This window comes from Crocodylus porosus, unplaced genomic scaffold (genome assembly GCF_001723895.1).
Source record: "Crocodylus porosus isolate Cpor-Errol unplaced genomic scaffold, CroPor_comp1, whole genome shotgun sequence".
Taxonomy (NCBI): domain Eukaryota; kingdom Metazoa; phylum Chordata; order Crocodylia; family Crocodylidae; genus Crocodylus; species Crocodylus porosus.
The window spans coordinates 112476229-112489484 of NW_017728947.1; the positions used below are offsets into that span (position 1 = coordinate 112476229).

Sequence of the window (13256 nt, forward strand, 5' to 3'; positions counted from 1 at the left end):
CCCCCGGGTCCCACTGGTACCCATGGGCAGGGCGTCGCCTTCCTCCGGACCTGGCTGTCCCGGGCACCAGGCGGGATGCCCCCTCAGGGGCGAGGCGCGCTGGGTGCTGGCCTCGAGCTGGGAGGCCGGAGGTCCCGTCCAGCTCTCGCCGCGCTGCCCCGGGCCCGCCGGCGCGGCCGGGCATGGACTCGAGGGGTGCAGAGCGGGTCCGCTTGGGCGCAACGGCCTGCAAGAGTTGCCCGTCGCAAGAGAGACCCGGCGGGCAGGGTCCGTCCGGCGCGGCGGTGGTCCAGGCGGTTGGGGGGCCGCTGGGTTTTGCTCCTCGTTGTCACTTGTCAACCTCAGAGGCGTTGGGAAAGCCGGGCGATCGCCCTCGCCGCTCTAGACACCCGGGCCTCGATTCTGGGGGGTCGGGTTGCGTGTGCCCCCCGGGATTTCCCTGCCTGAGCTCCTCCGGAGTGCCACGGGGTGCAGTTTTCGGGATTAGTCGGTGGTGCTGGAGAAACTGCGAGTGGCTTCATTTTCCAAGAATGTTAGTCATTTCCTCTGCGCGATTTCAGGGAGTTGAAATTTAACAGCATCGGTGCCGCCGGGAGGAAAACTTTTCTCCAGGCTGAGCTGTCGCGGAGGCTTGTCTGCGGTACCTGTCCAGACCCTCGTGGGCAAACAGCCCTGCTGGCATCAGCACGAGAGCTCACTGCTTGGAGCAGGATTTGAGCCAAACATCGCTGTCGGTTCATGGTGCTGCCATTTTAATCGATAGCTGTCCGGCTAGCTGTAAGCGGGGGGGAAGGGAAGGGGCTTTGAACTGGATGGTGAAGCTCAGTTTCATGATGTGCTTTGAAACAATCGAGATGTTTGCGGGAAAGCGCTCTGTAAGAGGGCGAAGAAGAGAGGCCTTTTGAAATCCGCTCCTGCATAATAGATCAAAGCGTGAAAACCGCTGAAGCCGGTATGGGTGCTGGAAGTCTGGTAGATGAGCTGCTTTAACCGCGGCGTTGCTCTTTAAATGTCGCTGAGTTTATAGCAAGCTGGAGATTTTCACATCCCGTCTTGCAAATGTGTGCTCTTACTCCCAAAAGCAGTCCCACAGGGAGCCAGAACGCATCGATCCAAAGTTTCCAAGAACGGATTCGGGGTGCAACCTTGCTTTAGCAGGTTCATTTGGGGAACTTCATCCCTGTATGTGCCCAAGTCTTTCCAGATTCGGGGCCTTTTAGTATTTTTTTTGCTATCATATGGAAATAAAGGAGCAGGGGTTATTTTTAAATGTCTAATGAATGCAGTGATATAACCAAATTGATTTTTTTTTAAATACTTCTGCTCTCCTTGGATTAACATATTGTGTTTACAGCATCCTCTGAGTAAGGTTAGTGGCGTGAAAGGCTCCAGCTCCATGGGGGAGAGCTAACATACATCTCGTTAGCACTTGGATCAGATCAGTATCCTAGTGAGATGCCAAGATGCCCTCCTGTTAAGGTCAGAGTCTTTAATTGGCTGGCAAGTTATCTTTAATACCTGACTACTCTGTTACACCAGCAATTGGCACGTCTGTCGCTTTTTGATAGTCGCAAAAATAGAAAGGAAAGAAGTGTGTGCGTGTACGTGTGTGTGTCACGCCAGCAATCGGCACGTCTGTCATTTTCCATAGATGCAAAAATAGGAAGGAAGTGTGTGAAGTAAGTGTGTATAAGTGTGTGTGGTTTTATGTTGACTACACGGGTGTATGCTGTCAAAGATGTATAACCCGGTTTAAAGTCACCGTGTGGTTCAGCAGCTCTCCTGCTAACTACATGCTGTTAGATGCGTGTTATTACACTTACAAGTGCGCTGTAGTTTGCAGATGCCAGGATTAAGGTCGCCCAGAGAAGCTTGACTTTAGCCTTGTTGTGCTTGTGCGTTTTTAATCGTGTCCCAGGCTTATAGCAGCCCTGGGTTGCAGCTGCAGGGAAAGCCACTGCTCTGCTCCGGGATGGGGCATGCCCGTGTTGGGCAGAATCTCAGGAGCGTTTCAGCATTTCAAATGGAAAAAGTCTCCCTGGAGCATGAGGGAGCTGCAAAGTTTAAAAAAGTCCTGGGAAGATCTTAGGGATGTCGGAGGAATATCCCTGTGATGCACAAGCCACCTCTGCCAGATGTCATGGTCCCACATGGTCCCGATTTACAGCATAGAGATGTGGGAGCTTTTATGAAAAAGCAAGCCAGACTCATCGTAATACAGGCCAAGCGGTGCACTTGATTCCTAACCCCATTCTTAGGATGAGCAGAACCATTGCAATTTTCCCTGGAAAAATTCAGCCTGAGATGCTTTAAACAGTTAAGAGAGCAGCCTGCTGGTGTCTAAAAGTGGGAACACTTTTGGCAACTTTAATCAGTTTTCTGTCTCTTCTAAAAAAAATATGAGGCAATGGTCCGAGTGAGGAGTACAGCTGTTGCAATAAAAATATTTGAGGAGGCTGCGTTGTCATACTGTGTTGTGAGTCAGCTTTATAGTGGCCGAGGCGTTGTACCCTCATTGGGATGTATCCACCCCAAGCTACAGCCTTGCATGGTTTTCTAAAAGCATTATAAATGTGTGCTGATGGAAGGGCTGGACCTACAGGACTTTCCTCTTTTATTTAGCTCCTGAGCTCATTTTGCAATATTTTTTGTCAAATCTCTGCCTCTTAAATGGTGGATACAGTGGGTTTATTTGGCCTCTTTTTTTGGTAAAAACCCTTTAAACTGAAACGGTTTTGTTTCCAACGACTACTTTTGCTGGGTGCATGTGCTGTGGTTCCAATTTCATTTTGTAAGAGCATTCTTGGGTGCTTTTTTTTATATATCTCACTTGAGAGCTTATTCAAACTCTGTCTTGCAAATCGAAGTCTGTAAGCAATTACTCCTTGACATGAAAGCCAGAACTCTGAAAAGATTAATTCAGAGCAGATGTAAAAATATATGTGAATTTCAAATTAAGATGATCTCAATTCCCTTTCCTCCCTCCTCCTGCTTTCATAAATGCTCTGGACCCCAGATGCAATAGGCAAGCTAGGGTTGTGGTTCAAATATCTGCCCAGTTGTTCATTTACTTTTACGTGGTTTCTGGAAAAGCAAGTACTGGAATAATATAGATAGATACTTTTTAAGCAAAAAAAAAAAAAAAACATTTTCCTCTTTCTGCTGAAGAAGTTTAAGTTCATTCACATTGTCGAGTGAAACAAAGCGTTTAACCTCAGCTGTGCCGGAGCGGCAGTTTCCAACTAAAAACCGAGAAGTAAGCAATGAGCAATGCAGCTTGCAGTGTGTGTGTGCACGCATTGGGAGGACACTGAATAATTCACAGCGAGTTATTTATGAACGGCAGCATTGAGCTGCTTTTAGCTATGAACGCAAGGCCCTTCTGTTTACGACCCCCCGGTTCCTCGCTTGCAGGCCTGCAGAGAAAGAAGGGCCTGTAGTTTTTAAGGATCAAAAAGCAATGTCGTGTGGCTTAGCCCAGTTGAAGTTAGCAGCGAAGTTGTCATCGACTTAAATGGGAAAAAATAGCCCTTGTTTGTTTTTGTTTGTTCTTGTTATTATTAATATGATTATTATTATTAATATGATTGTCTTTTGGATGAGCAAGTTGGATATGCATTTCAGAACAAAAGATGTTCACTGTACTAGCATCTCTCCTAAGCCCGTTGAGGTTTCTCTCTTGTCCTCTCTGAGCTTGGGAGCAGGCCCAGACGGTGGGGGCTTTTGGCTGCCTTGCTTTGTGCATCTCCGATGGGGTGTCGGGGATGGAGAGCATCACTCTGTGGCAGAGCCCTGCTTCTCCTCGTGCAGTTTGGACTTAAGGAGATACAGCTAACGAACTGCTGAGAAAAGTGCAGCTGAAACCCATCCCGCTGCAATCTAAACAAGGGGAAGGTCAGCGTGGGCAGCGTGGTTTAGAAGGGCTATGAAGAGCCGTGGAAGCAATATGCAGAAAACTTCCGCCCATGTAAACATCCGAGCAGGAAGGAGGCCTGGGGAGGAAAACAGATGCAAATTAAAAGCATTTCTTGGACCAAAAAGGAAATGCTGGGGCTTGAATTGCAAAGACGACTTCCATTCCCCCAGCCAGGATCCTTAACCATTGAGCAGGAGCTGAAGAGAGCCGAATCTCGGGACCTGATCAGGAAGGAGACGTGGGTGAAACAACAGCATGGGCAAAATCCTGGTAGAGTCCATCCAAGGCTTCCTGTGGATGCTGCTGCCCATCTAATCCCATTGAAAGGACCGGGTTGATGCATGCACCTGACCCCGTTACAAACCGAGCCTGCTGAGAGAGCTAGAAGACATGTTTCACCAGGAAACTTCGGGGGAAACCTTTTTTTGGCTGACTGACAAGCAGCAACAGTTGTGTTTGCAGGGAGGGATGAGACCTTTGGGATGGCAGTCAGTGTGTCGCAGTGCTCTTGTCCCTGGGACAACTGGATGAAAACCTTTTATCCTTCCAGGGAAGGGCGAATTCCCTGGCTTCAGTTTTGATTGTCCTCAAGAATTCCCAGGATAGTTTTGTCCTGATGGCAGTGGTGCAATCTGCCCCATTTATCCCATGGCTGATGGCAGTGGTGCAGTCTGCCCCCATTTATCCCATAGCTCTGGGAGGAAAGCACTCACCCGGGGTGCAGGTTACCAGGGCTTTGTCCTGTCCTCCACCTGGAGGGCATTGAACTCCCTGGCTCTCCCCTCCCTGGAGGGAATGCCCACCCACCAGGCCTGGGAGGACCCTCGGTCCCTCCTGTTGATCCAGTGCAAACGCTGGATCAGGATCGCAACCCAGGTGTTTCAGCTGCCCCAACTGTGTGCTGGCAACGGGGCTGAATCTGTCTCTTGCCCAAACTTTTCTGTACAAGGTGGAACAGCTCCAACCAGAGGGATCTTTAAACCTTGTGCTTGGCATGGGGGATCAGAGGTTCCTGGCAGGATTAAGTCCTCAGCGGCGGAAGCCCTTCAGCTCTACCTGTCCCCCCTCCCTGGGAGCCCCTGATCTGCTGCACCTGGCAGAGCTGCGGGGCAGGGGGTTTTGACGATCAGCTGTTTGTCAGCTCAGCCCTGGTCTGAAACCAGACCCAGGACTGTCCCAGCCAGGGCCAGAAATCAGCTGCTTATCAGCGGCAGGCCCTGGCCAGCCCTGGGGCCTCCAGTTGATCCCCAAGCAGTTGACTGTCAGCCCCAGCCCACGCTAGAGCCAGTTCAAGTCCTGGTAGAGTTTGAGGGGCCAGCTGACAATCAGGCACTCTTCTTTTGGACCGGCGGGCACTCCTCTTTCAACTTACCAGTGTAGGGGGCCCAGGACTATGACCCCAGGCATCCCCTCCACTGGCAAGGAGTAACAGCATGATTGGGGTCTGCTCCCTGGCCCCAACACTTGTACCTCCTGCTATGCAGATATGGCATGGCGGGAGGTGCAATTGTTGGGATCAGGGATCGGATCCCAATGTGCCATGAAATGAGAGGCCTTAGCCAGTAACAAACTTGCTTGACTTGAGTATTTGGAGCCACTGGAGTGACGTTGGTTGCAGGTTTCCATGGCCATTCAGGTGCTATGAGTGCAGCCTCCCTTGCATATAACTTTCCCTGATGCTTTTAATACGAGGGCAGGCCTGGCTTCCTGTGGGCTCTCACTTTGATCAGTGGTACCCATCTGAAGTGATAGGAGATGTTCCTGCGCCTTTTCTAGGTAGCGTGAGAGTGATGTAGCAGCTGTGATGGTCCAGAAATTATTCGAGAGACCGGGATTTTTTGGGGGTTGGTGATATCTTTGATTGGACCGACGCTGTGGTTGGAATCAGGTTAGACAGGCTTTCGAATGCAAGGCATCCTTCATCAGGTCAAAGGAGGGAGACAGGCGAGCACAGGAAATGTAAAGAGTGGAGCTGTGAAAAAGGAAGGAGGGAAGGAAACTCCTAAGGGCAGCAGACAAACCATTAGAGGAAGAAAAGCCTCATTACTGGGAGATCAAGACCCATCCAAAGGGAGGGGGGGTCATTATACCGAGGAAGAAATTCAGCATTTTTTTCATACATGACAGGTCTTAATATTGTTTCTGTTAGGTGCCCGGCATTTATTTTGCGTGTATTGAGATAGTAGTGATACCGCCCAGTTGGAATCTACCACCACCATCATTTGAGAACGAACTTCCTTTTTAATCATGCACCAATTCGGTGCGCCAGCTCTGCCTGTTGAGCTGATGTGTGCGTGTAGCTGTATTGCAGGGGTGGGCAAAATGTGGCCCGCAGGGCCCCTGAAAAATTTAGAAAATTAATATTTATCTGCCCTGGGCTGCCTGTCATGCAGCCCTCAATGGCTTGCCAAAACTCAGTAAGCGGCCCTCTGCCGAAAATAATTGCTCGCCCCTGCGAGTCTATTGTAACCCTTGGAACTTTTGCGTCATTTTTTGGTTTTGTTTCGTTTTAAATGCTGGGCTCGGCTCAGGCTGCACTTTCTTTATCTTTAGTTCAGCTGCTGAACTGAAAAAAATCAATTCTTCACACAGTCCTGGTCCCTGTGTGCTTGTCTGGATAGGATTTACGTGGGCGGACCTGAAGGGATGGACCAGGTGCGCAGCATCTGGTACGGACCAGGAAAGAGGATGGGAGTTTCTGGCAGCCATCACGGACGTGCCGAATTCCAGCTGGGAAGTCCATTCAAAGCAATGACTTAGTCGTTATCCCAGCCACGATGACAGCCAGTCTTGGATCCTGGGCATCATTTTTCAAGGAGATGTAATGCAAAACATTGAAGAGGGCTCCTGGTTTTAGAGGGACTTCATGGCTTGAAATGCTTAGATATGCATTCCCCATAACCATGCAATCCTATCTGGGTTCTGCTCGAGCGCGCAGCCAAGTCACAGTGCTGAATCTGTCACGGCTTGGACACTTGCATGGCATTAGCTGTAGGCTTGGTAAGAAAAGCCAGGGCAGGAGGCGTCTTTAATTCGGAGGCCGCTTTTGCAGAGTGCTTGGCGTGCTCCTTTAAAGGCACCAGCTCCATAGCTTTCCCTCGCACAGGCCTGGTCCCTGTCTCCTTGAGTCATGGGAGTTGCTCAGGAAATCTCTGTTGTGCTTACATGTTCTCCCTTTCCTGTTTGACTCGATGCAAAAGACTCGGAGGCAGAAGAGACTGCGAGAGAAGCCAGGGCCTTGTATGTATTTCTCTTCCCTGCTAGGTGTCAGATGATGCAGGAGGGCGGGCAACACCACATTGACTTGCCGGGCTGGAAGGGACCTCAGGAGGTCATTGCGCCCAGCCCCCTGCTCAAGGCAGGATTGTTCCTGCCTAAACCATCCCAGCTCAAGTATCTGTCTAATCTGATGTTGAAAACTTCCAGGAATGGAGATTCCACGGCTCAGAATCAGCAAGTTCCTCCTAATCTCCCACCTACACTTCTGCTGCAGTTTGAGGCCATTGCTCCTGGTCCCATGCCCTACAGCCGCAGTGAATAATCTGACTCCATCCTCTCTATCCTCATCCTTCAGGTATTCGAAGACTGTTAGCAAATCCCCCCCACCGCTAGTCTTCTCTTCTCCAAACTGAGTAACCCTCCCAGGGGTAGACTCGCAGTGCAAGTCACTGAGAGTAGAAGTATCCCTGTCTGGCCCAAAGTGCCCATTTGGCTCCTAGGAAGATAATGATAATGGACCGTGATTTTTTTTCAGCAGTGCTTGTGGATCGGGGCATCTCACTCCCTTTGGGAATCGGGTACCCAGATGCCTTAGACAGTTCTTCAAATCCTGCCTAAAGTCCCTGGCACTGTGCTGACTCTCTCAGAAAGAAGAGCTGGCTTCCAGGGACATCGGTACGGCTTTGGATAAACCGGCATGAGACAAATGCTTTCCCTTGCTTGTGAAATAGAAAATGGCCAAAAGAGCAGGCTCTCCAGATAGAGAGAGTGAGTGCTGGAGAAATGGCCACGGGGCAAAGATGAACGACTGATCTCTTCTTGATCAAGTGCCCCCTTCTTGTCCAGCAGCTCCTCCCTTCGGCAGTACCATCAATGCATCTCGGGTCTTTTGGACGAGGGGTCCAGGTAGGTCATGCCAGCTAGCCAGGGTGTGCGTTACCCTATCTCTCCTTTGCAATGCTAATTGATCCAGTTAGCATCCCTCATTCTCTCCTAATAGCCAACAGCCTCTGTTTTTAAACAACATTATGTCTCTTCTTGAAAGCTCCTGCCTGGCTGGGTAATTGTTTCCATCCATATGCCAACAAGCCGTCCATGAACTGGGCTGTAATTGTGCTCAACATTTCCTTCCCATTGATCAGGACGACGGGAGACTGTAAGGGTGGCGGGGAAAGGAGGAGAAATACAAATTCCCAAGTGTCTTGCTCATACTGCACAGCCATGGGGTTGGTATCGCACCGCCTAATTGTCAGCAGAATAGGATTTTTTAGACTCATATTCGTGGGTCAGGCTCGGGTGAAAGCAGCTTTTATTATGGATTGCAGCCAAAGGAGGACAGAGATTGTATTTCCCAGCCATCGTGGGTCAAACTCCTTCCCTGGAGATTGAACCCATAGGAATGAAGCATGGCGTTGACCTCCCTGATCTCCTTTGCTGGATTTATAGGGTGGGGAGGTGCCATGTGTTGCTGCTTCTGGACAGGTTTGCTAAGTACGATGATAAAGCAAAGCAACAGGTAGGAGCTGCTGGATTCTGGTCTGTAAGGATCCATTTTGGGCAAACAGGAGCCAGAAGTGTGCCAGGTTTTTTGGGGCATAGGGCCGTGATTGATAAACTGTCAGTCCTGAGCACCCTCCCTGGTTGATGACATGCAGAGCTCTTGGGAACCTTTTCAGGAGCCGGGGCAGAGAGGCAAAGTGAACTCGTGCATGTCCAGAGAGCTACCAGGTTCGGTCAGAGTGAATACAGAAGGTCTCGGCCCATGGTCCTGCTCCTGCAAGACTCCCCTTGCTTCCCCCAGAGATGGAGCCACAAACACGTAGCTGGTTCTTCATGCTCAGCTCAGATGTCTCCAGGTCCTGATGCTCAGAGCATCTGCCCTTCTGCTGTGCCCTTTGTAGCGGCCGGTGCTCATCTTGTCAATCAGCCTCATTGCTTCTGAGCTGGGTCCTTGCAATTAGCAGCCATTTCTGCAAACTCAGGCTGTGGGGTGCCTGCTGCAAAGCCACGAACACCCATCCATCCATGCCCCTGGAGGTACAGGGTCCAGAGTTGGAGATGGTCATCTCCGGGTGCCAGGATCTACCTTGTTCTGGGTAATCCCCCCAGGACAGTGATTATCAGCCAGGGAGATGCAACAGCCTGGGGTGCCTCAAGATCCTTTCAGGGGTGCCTTACAGTCTTAGCATGGTTAGTTGTGCAAACCTAATTCACAAGATGACCTCGGAGATTTCAAACAGGAACCCACAGTAGGCTCTTTCTGGGTTTTTGCAGCAGAAGGAATTGCTCTAGTCTTTTCTGTAGTTGAGGAATGAATGAAAACTAAGAGCTGCCATTTTCTGAGAAGGGGTTGGCTTGAGCCTACGGCAGGGTGCCTTGAGCTGGAAACCACTGTCATCAGACTTGAAGGCCTCCAGGGGAGGGGGCCATTGTGCTGAACACCACAGGGACCCAAATGGGAAGCTGAGACCTCTCCCAAAGCACCTACCCTCTAAACAGGCGCAAAAGAGCAAGCAGGAGAGGCAGGAAATTCTGCGATTCCCATCGTGGAGGCAGAGAGCAGACGCGGGAAGAGATCTTTCCGCTGTCTTGTGGGCAACGCACAGCAGAGCAGGAATCAAATACAGAGCACCCTCATCACCCTCATGTCATGGGCCCCGGGCCACTCAACCAGCCACCGCCGTACACTTAAACAAAGAAGGGCTACTGCAGTAAAATGTACTCCGTGCTGCTATCTCTCAGGCCCAGGATATTCCTTGCGCTTGGCACAATTGAAATGCAGAATACATGCCGCGCAGGGCTGGCTTGGCGAATGCACGGGCAAGGGGCATTGCTGGTGCTGTTTGCAATCTTGTCTCCGTTCAGGGCCGTACCAGTACAGTGCAATATCGCGTGTGCAAACGGGAGGACTAATATCGTGGAGCCAAGCATTCGCAAGCAGAGACATTACGAACCTATTTGTTAGGATAATTTGGGGGAGTGTGGAAACCAAGAGGAGTTCGAGCAGTTCTGGAGCCCATTGAACAAGCCGTTCTTTTTCCCCCCCCCGGGGATGATCGCTCAGCCCAGCCAAAATGCCTCGGTTATGCAATTGTCAAAGGGTGTTTTTATGTTTGCAAGGCAGCCGGGGTCGGAGCTGGATGACTGAGCGGTTCACCCCCAGGAAACAGGCTCTAGGGGAAGGGCGGTTCCTCAGCAGGTGTTAACGAGCCCTTGCCAGCCCTGAGGCACAGTCCTCAAGCGTGTAGGCTTCAGAGCCCAGGCAATGCACCTACTTCGGTGTTCATCGAGTGCTGCGGCGGAGCTGAGCGTTTGGCCTAGTCTCCAGGAGCTCAGCTCTCCGGTCTTGTTTGGATGCTTTTGCTTTAGACGAAACTTATTTTTTTATAGATCCAGCCTCCTTGATTATCCACCGTGCACAGGAAAACATGGTGTCAGTTCCCAGCGGAGATGTAATGCTTCCAGGCTTTGAAATATGCCCCAGTATCCTGACTGTCTCGGGGCCATCCTGCAGCTGGCGGGAAAGCCCCGACCTGAAACGCTCGGTGTGCCAGCCTCTGATCTGACCCATGCTGATGTGCATTGGGATCAGCCAGGGCAGAAACCACCAGCAAGTTTTGGCACGAGACTTCCCGGTCTCAATGCGGCTGAAAGCTCTCGCCAGATAGGGCTGGGCCGACATTTCCATGAAGAGAGTAACATTTACCTGGTGCATAATAATGAACGACCCGATCCAAAAAAAAAAATAGTAGCTGAACAGCTTTTGCCTTGGTGGAGCTGGGTGAAATCGGCTTCCGACAGGCATCCTTTGCAGCAGTCTGGGTGCTTGCTCTTTTTTTTTTTATTGCCCTAAAATGACTGCACCTCCATAAGGGTAGTTTATGCACCCGTCTGAAGCCGACGGAAAAGGCATCACGTGAAGGCCAGAGACTGTTTTGGCGCTGTGTGCATCGCTGCACAACTCTCTCCCCTGATCAGGTTGCTGTCGTCTTTTCACTAGGGACCCACTTCTGGTGCAGAAGGAGCAGCGTGACTTCTGTTTTAGGAGAAATTCAGCATGCGTGTGACAGGCACAAATTCGAGCAGGCTTAAGGTGTCTGCTTTGGGGGCTGAATCCCATCCCAGCGTGTCTCAGGACGATGGGACCCCTGCACTGAACACCCGAGGGCTGGGCCCTGTGCCGTGACTTGTTTTCGAGTGGGTGGGAAAGAAATGCAGTGACAAAACCCTGCTGGGAGCGATGATCTCTCGGAAAGGAAAATGACTGCTTGTGGGGAGGAATTGCTAAGTGGTGAGTGTCCTGACTGGTAGCTAATGGAAATTCACATTTCCTTGGGCTCTCAGTGTCCTTTTCGGGCAGGGCAGTCCCTGTCTAGTACCATTATCCATAGTGGCAGCCACTCTTCTTGCCACCTGTGTCTGACCACTATGAATGAACCACCCAGCCGGCTGCGTGGCTCTGATTTCCAGATCTCTGTATCGCTATCGATGATCTTTGACGTCAGCTGTTTGCACTCATCCCACAAGAGCTTTTTTTAAGCTGCTGTGGTCTCCACACCTTCTTCCCTTCCAGCACCGTCTGCCAGTTGGGTTTGGGTTTCTTCCTTCTCAGCCCCTCGACTGCCTCCACCATCTGCTCTTCTATGACAGAAACGCAGTGAGTCAACTTTCTGCGGTTCGTGCGCTGGCAGAAGTCCTGTTGGCTTCAGCAGGAGCCTTGTGGGCAAATCGGGCTGTGGGATGCGGGCCTCGCAAGCTAGCATCATTACTGGGGGCATGGGTGACTGGTGCCTCCTGAGTCGGGGGGAACCAGATCACCAAGCGAGGGCAGGGGGGTCTCCCAGCTTTCAATTGCCAAGCCAGCGGTGAAACCGGAAGTGCATTTCCGGTTTCACGGCTGGCACATCCGGGGGCGCACGGCCGATCTCAGGGGGTGCACGTGCACCCCCATGCACCTTCTACCTGTCGCCAGGGGCTGGGGGCATAGTGCTCAGGTGCAAATGGCCATAGCTAATGACCATGGCTCTGCTGCTGTAACTGCATAGTAGTTCTTTGGGTTGTTGCTTGTAGCTGCGCTGGTCTAAGCCAGGCGAGGTTGTTTGGGTAGATGTGATCTCTTTTATTAGAGCAGTTGGAAAAACGTTCTTTGCAGTCTAGCAGTTCTTTGGACTTCCTCGGTGTCGCTCCAGGTTGCACTAGCGTGGCTGTGACCTGTTTATGCCAGCGAGGAAGAAGTCGTTCCCCCATAGAGCACATTGCCGAGTTGTCTGTGGCGTGCTGTTCTCGTCCTCCCTCCAGCCCATCGACTCTTGGCAGCGGCCAGGTGCGGGACATGGGAGCCAGTAGACTGATCCGCCGTTCTAGTACAGCAAATCCCGGGTTTCTCTTGTCCTACGGCGGTTTCTCAATGCTGAGATTCTTGCGGCGGTCGACGTAATCCGACAGGTAGAACTGAGATTCCCAGATCCAGCAAAAGCCTCTTTCATCCCCCTTCATTCAGTGCATGGAAACCCTTTAATTCAGGCAGACCTGGAGATGATTTTAATTATGTGGCAACCACAGACATGAACTTAATCCAGCTTTTGGTTAGCAGAAGCTGTGTTAAGCAGAGGGTTTATAACTTGTAAAACAGCTGCATGCCTACCTCCAAAGCCAGGTAAGGTAAAGCAGATGCTTTAAATTTCCAAACTAAAAATAATCCCTGCCTTGTGATCCAGAGTTTGGTAAATTTAAGCTTTCTCCCCTCTTAATAATCCACTTGGCTCTGACTATTGCTTCCCTTACCTAAAAACATTATCGTGTGCGCCACTCCTCTCATCAAATTGGAGTTCTTTGAGAATGACATGCTAAGACAGCAGCTGATGATTAGCAAGTTGGATGTGGATATAAAGGGATTGGAAATTTTGGCGGTGACGGTGAATGTTTGAAAAAGGAATAGGCAGGGACTTATTTGGGAGTCTGATGCCCATCCATAATGAACCTTGATTCTCTCCGTGTTTGACAGTGGATGCTCTTACAAAGTATTGAAAGCGCATAATCGCATCCTAGCAGAAGAGGATTTACGCTGCTGCTTTAAGATGTGCTGTCAAAATTTGGAATAATCCCTAAATTTGTTCCCCCC

General features: G+C 50.7%; 1 long non-coding RNA gene across 1 annotated transcript in view; it reads right to left on the reverse strand.

The window, feature by feature from the left end:
* LOC109320717 overlaps window positions 1–12957 on the reverse strand; it is a 15259-nt gene extending 2302 nt beyond the window's left edge. The window contains exons 1-2 of the long non-coding RNA XR_002103849.1: window positions 12945–12957; window positions 6780–6786 (exon numbers count right to left, since the gene is read on the reverse strand). This is a non-coding gene — a long non-coding RNA (uncharacterized LOC109320717). The remainder of the gene's footprint in view (window positions 1–6779; window positions 6787–12944) is intronic.
* Between the last annotated feature and the right edge of the window lie 299 nt (window positions 12958–13256).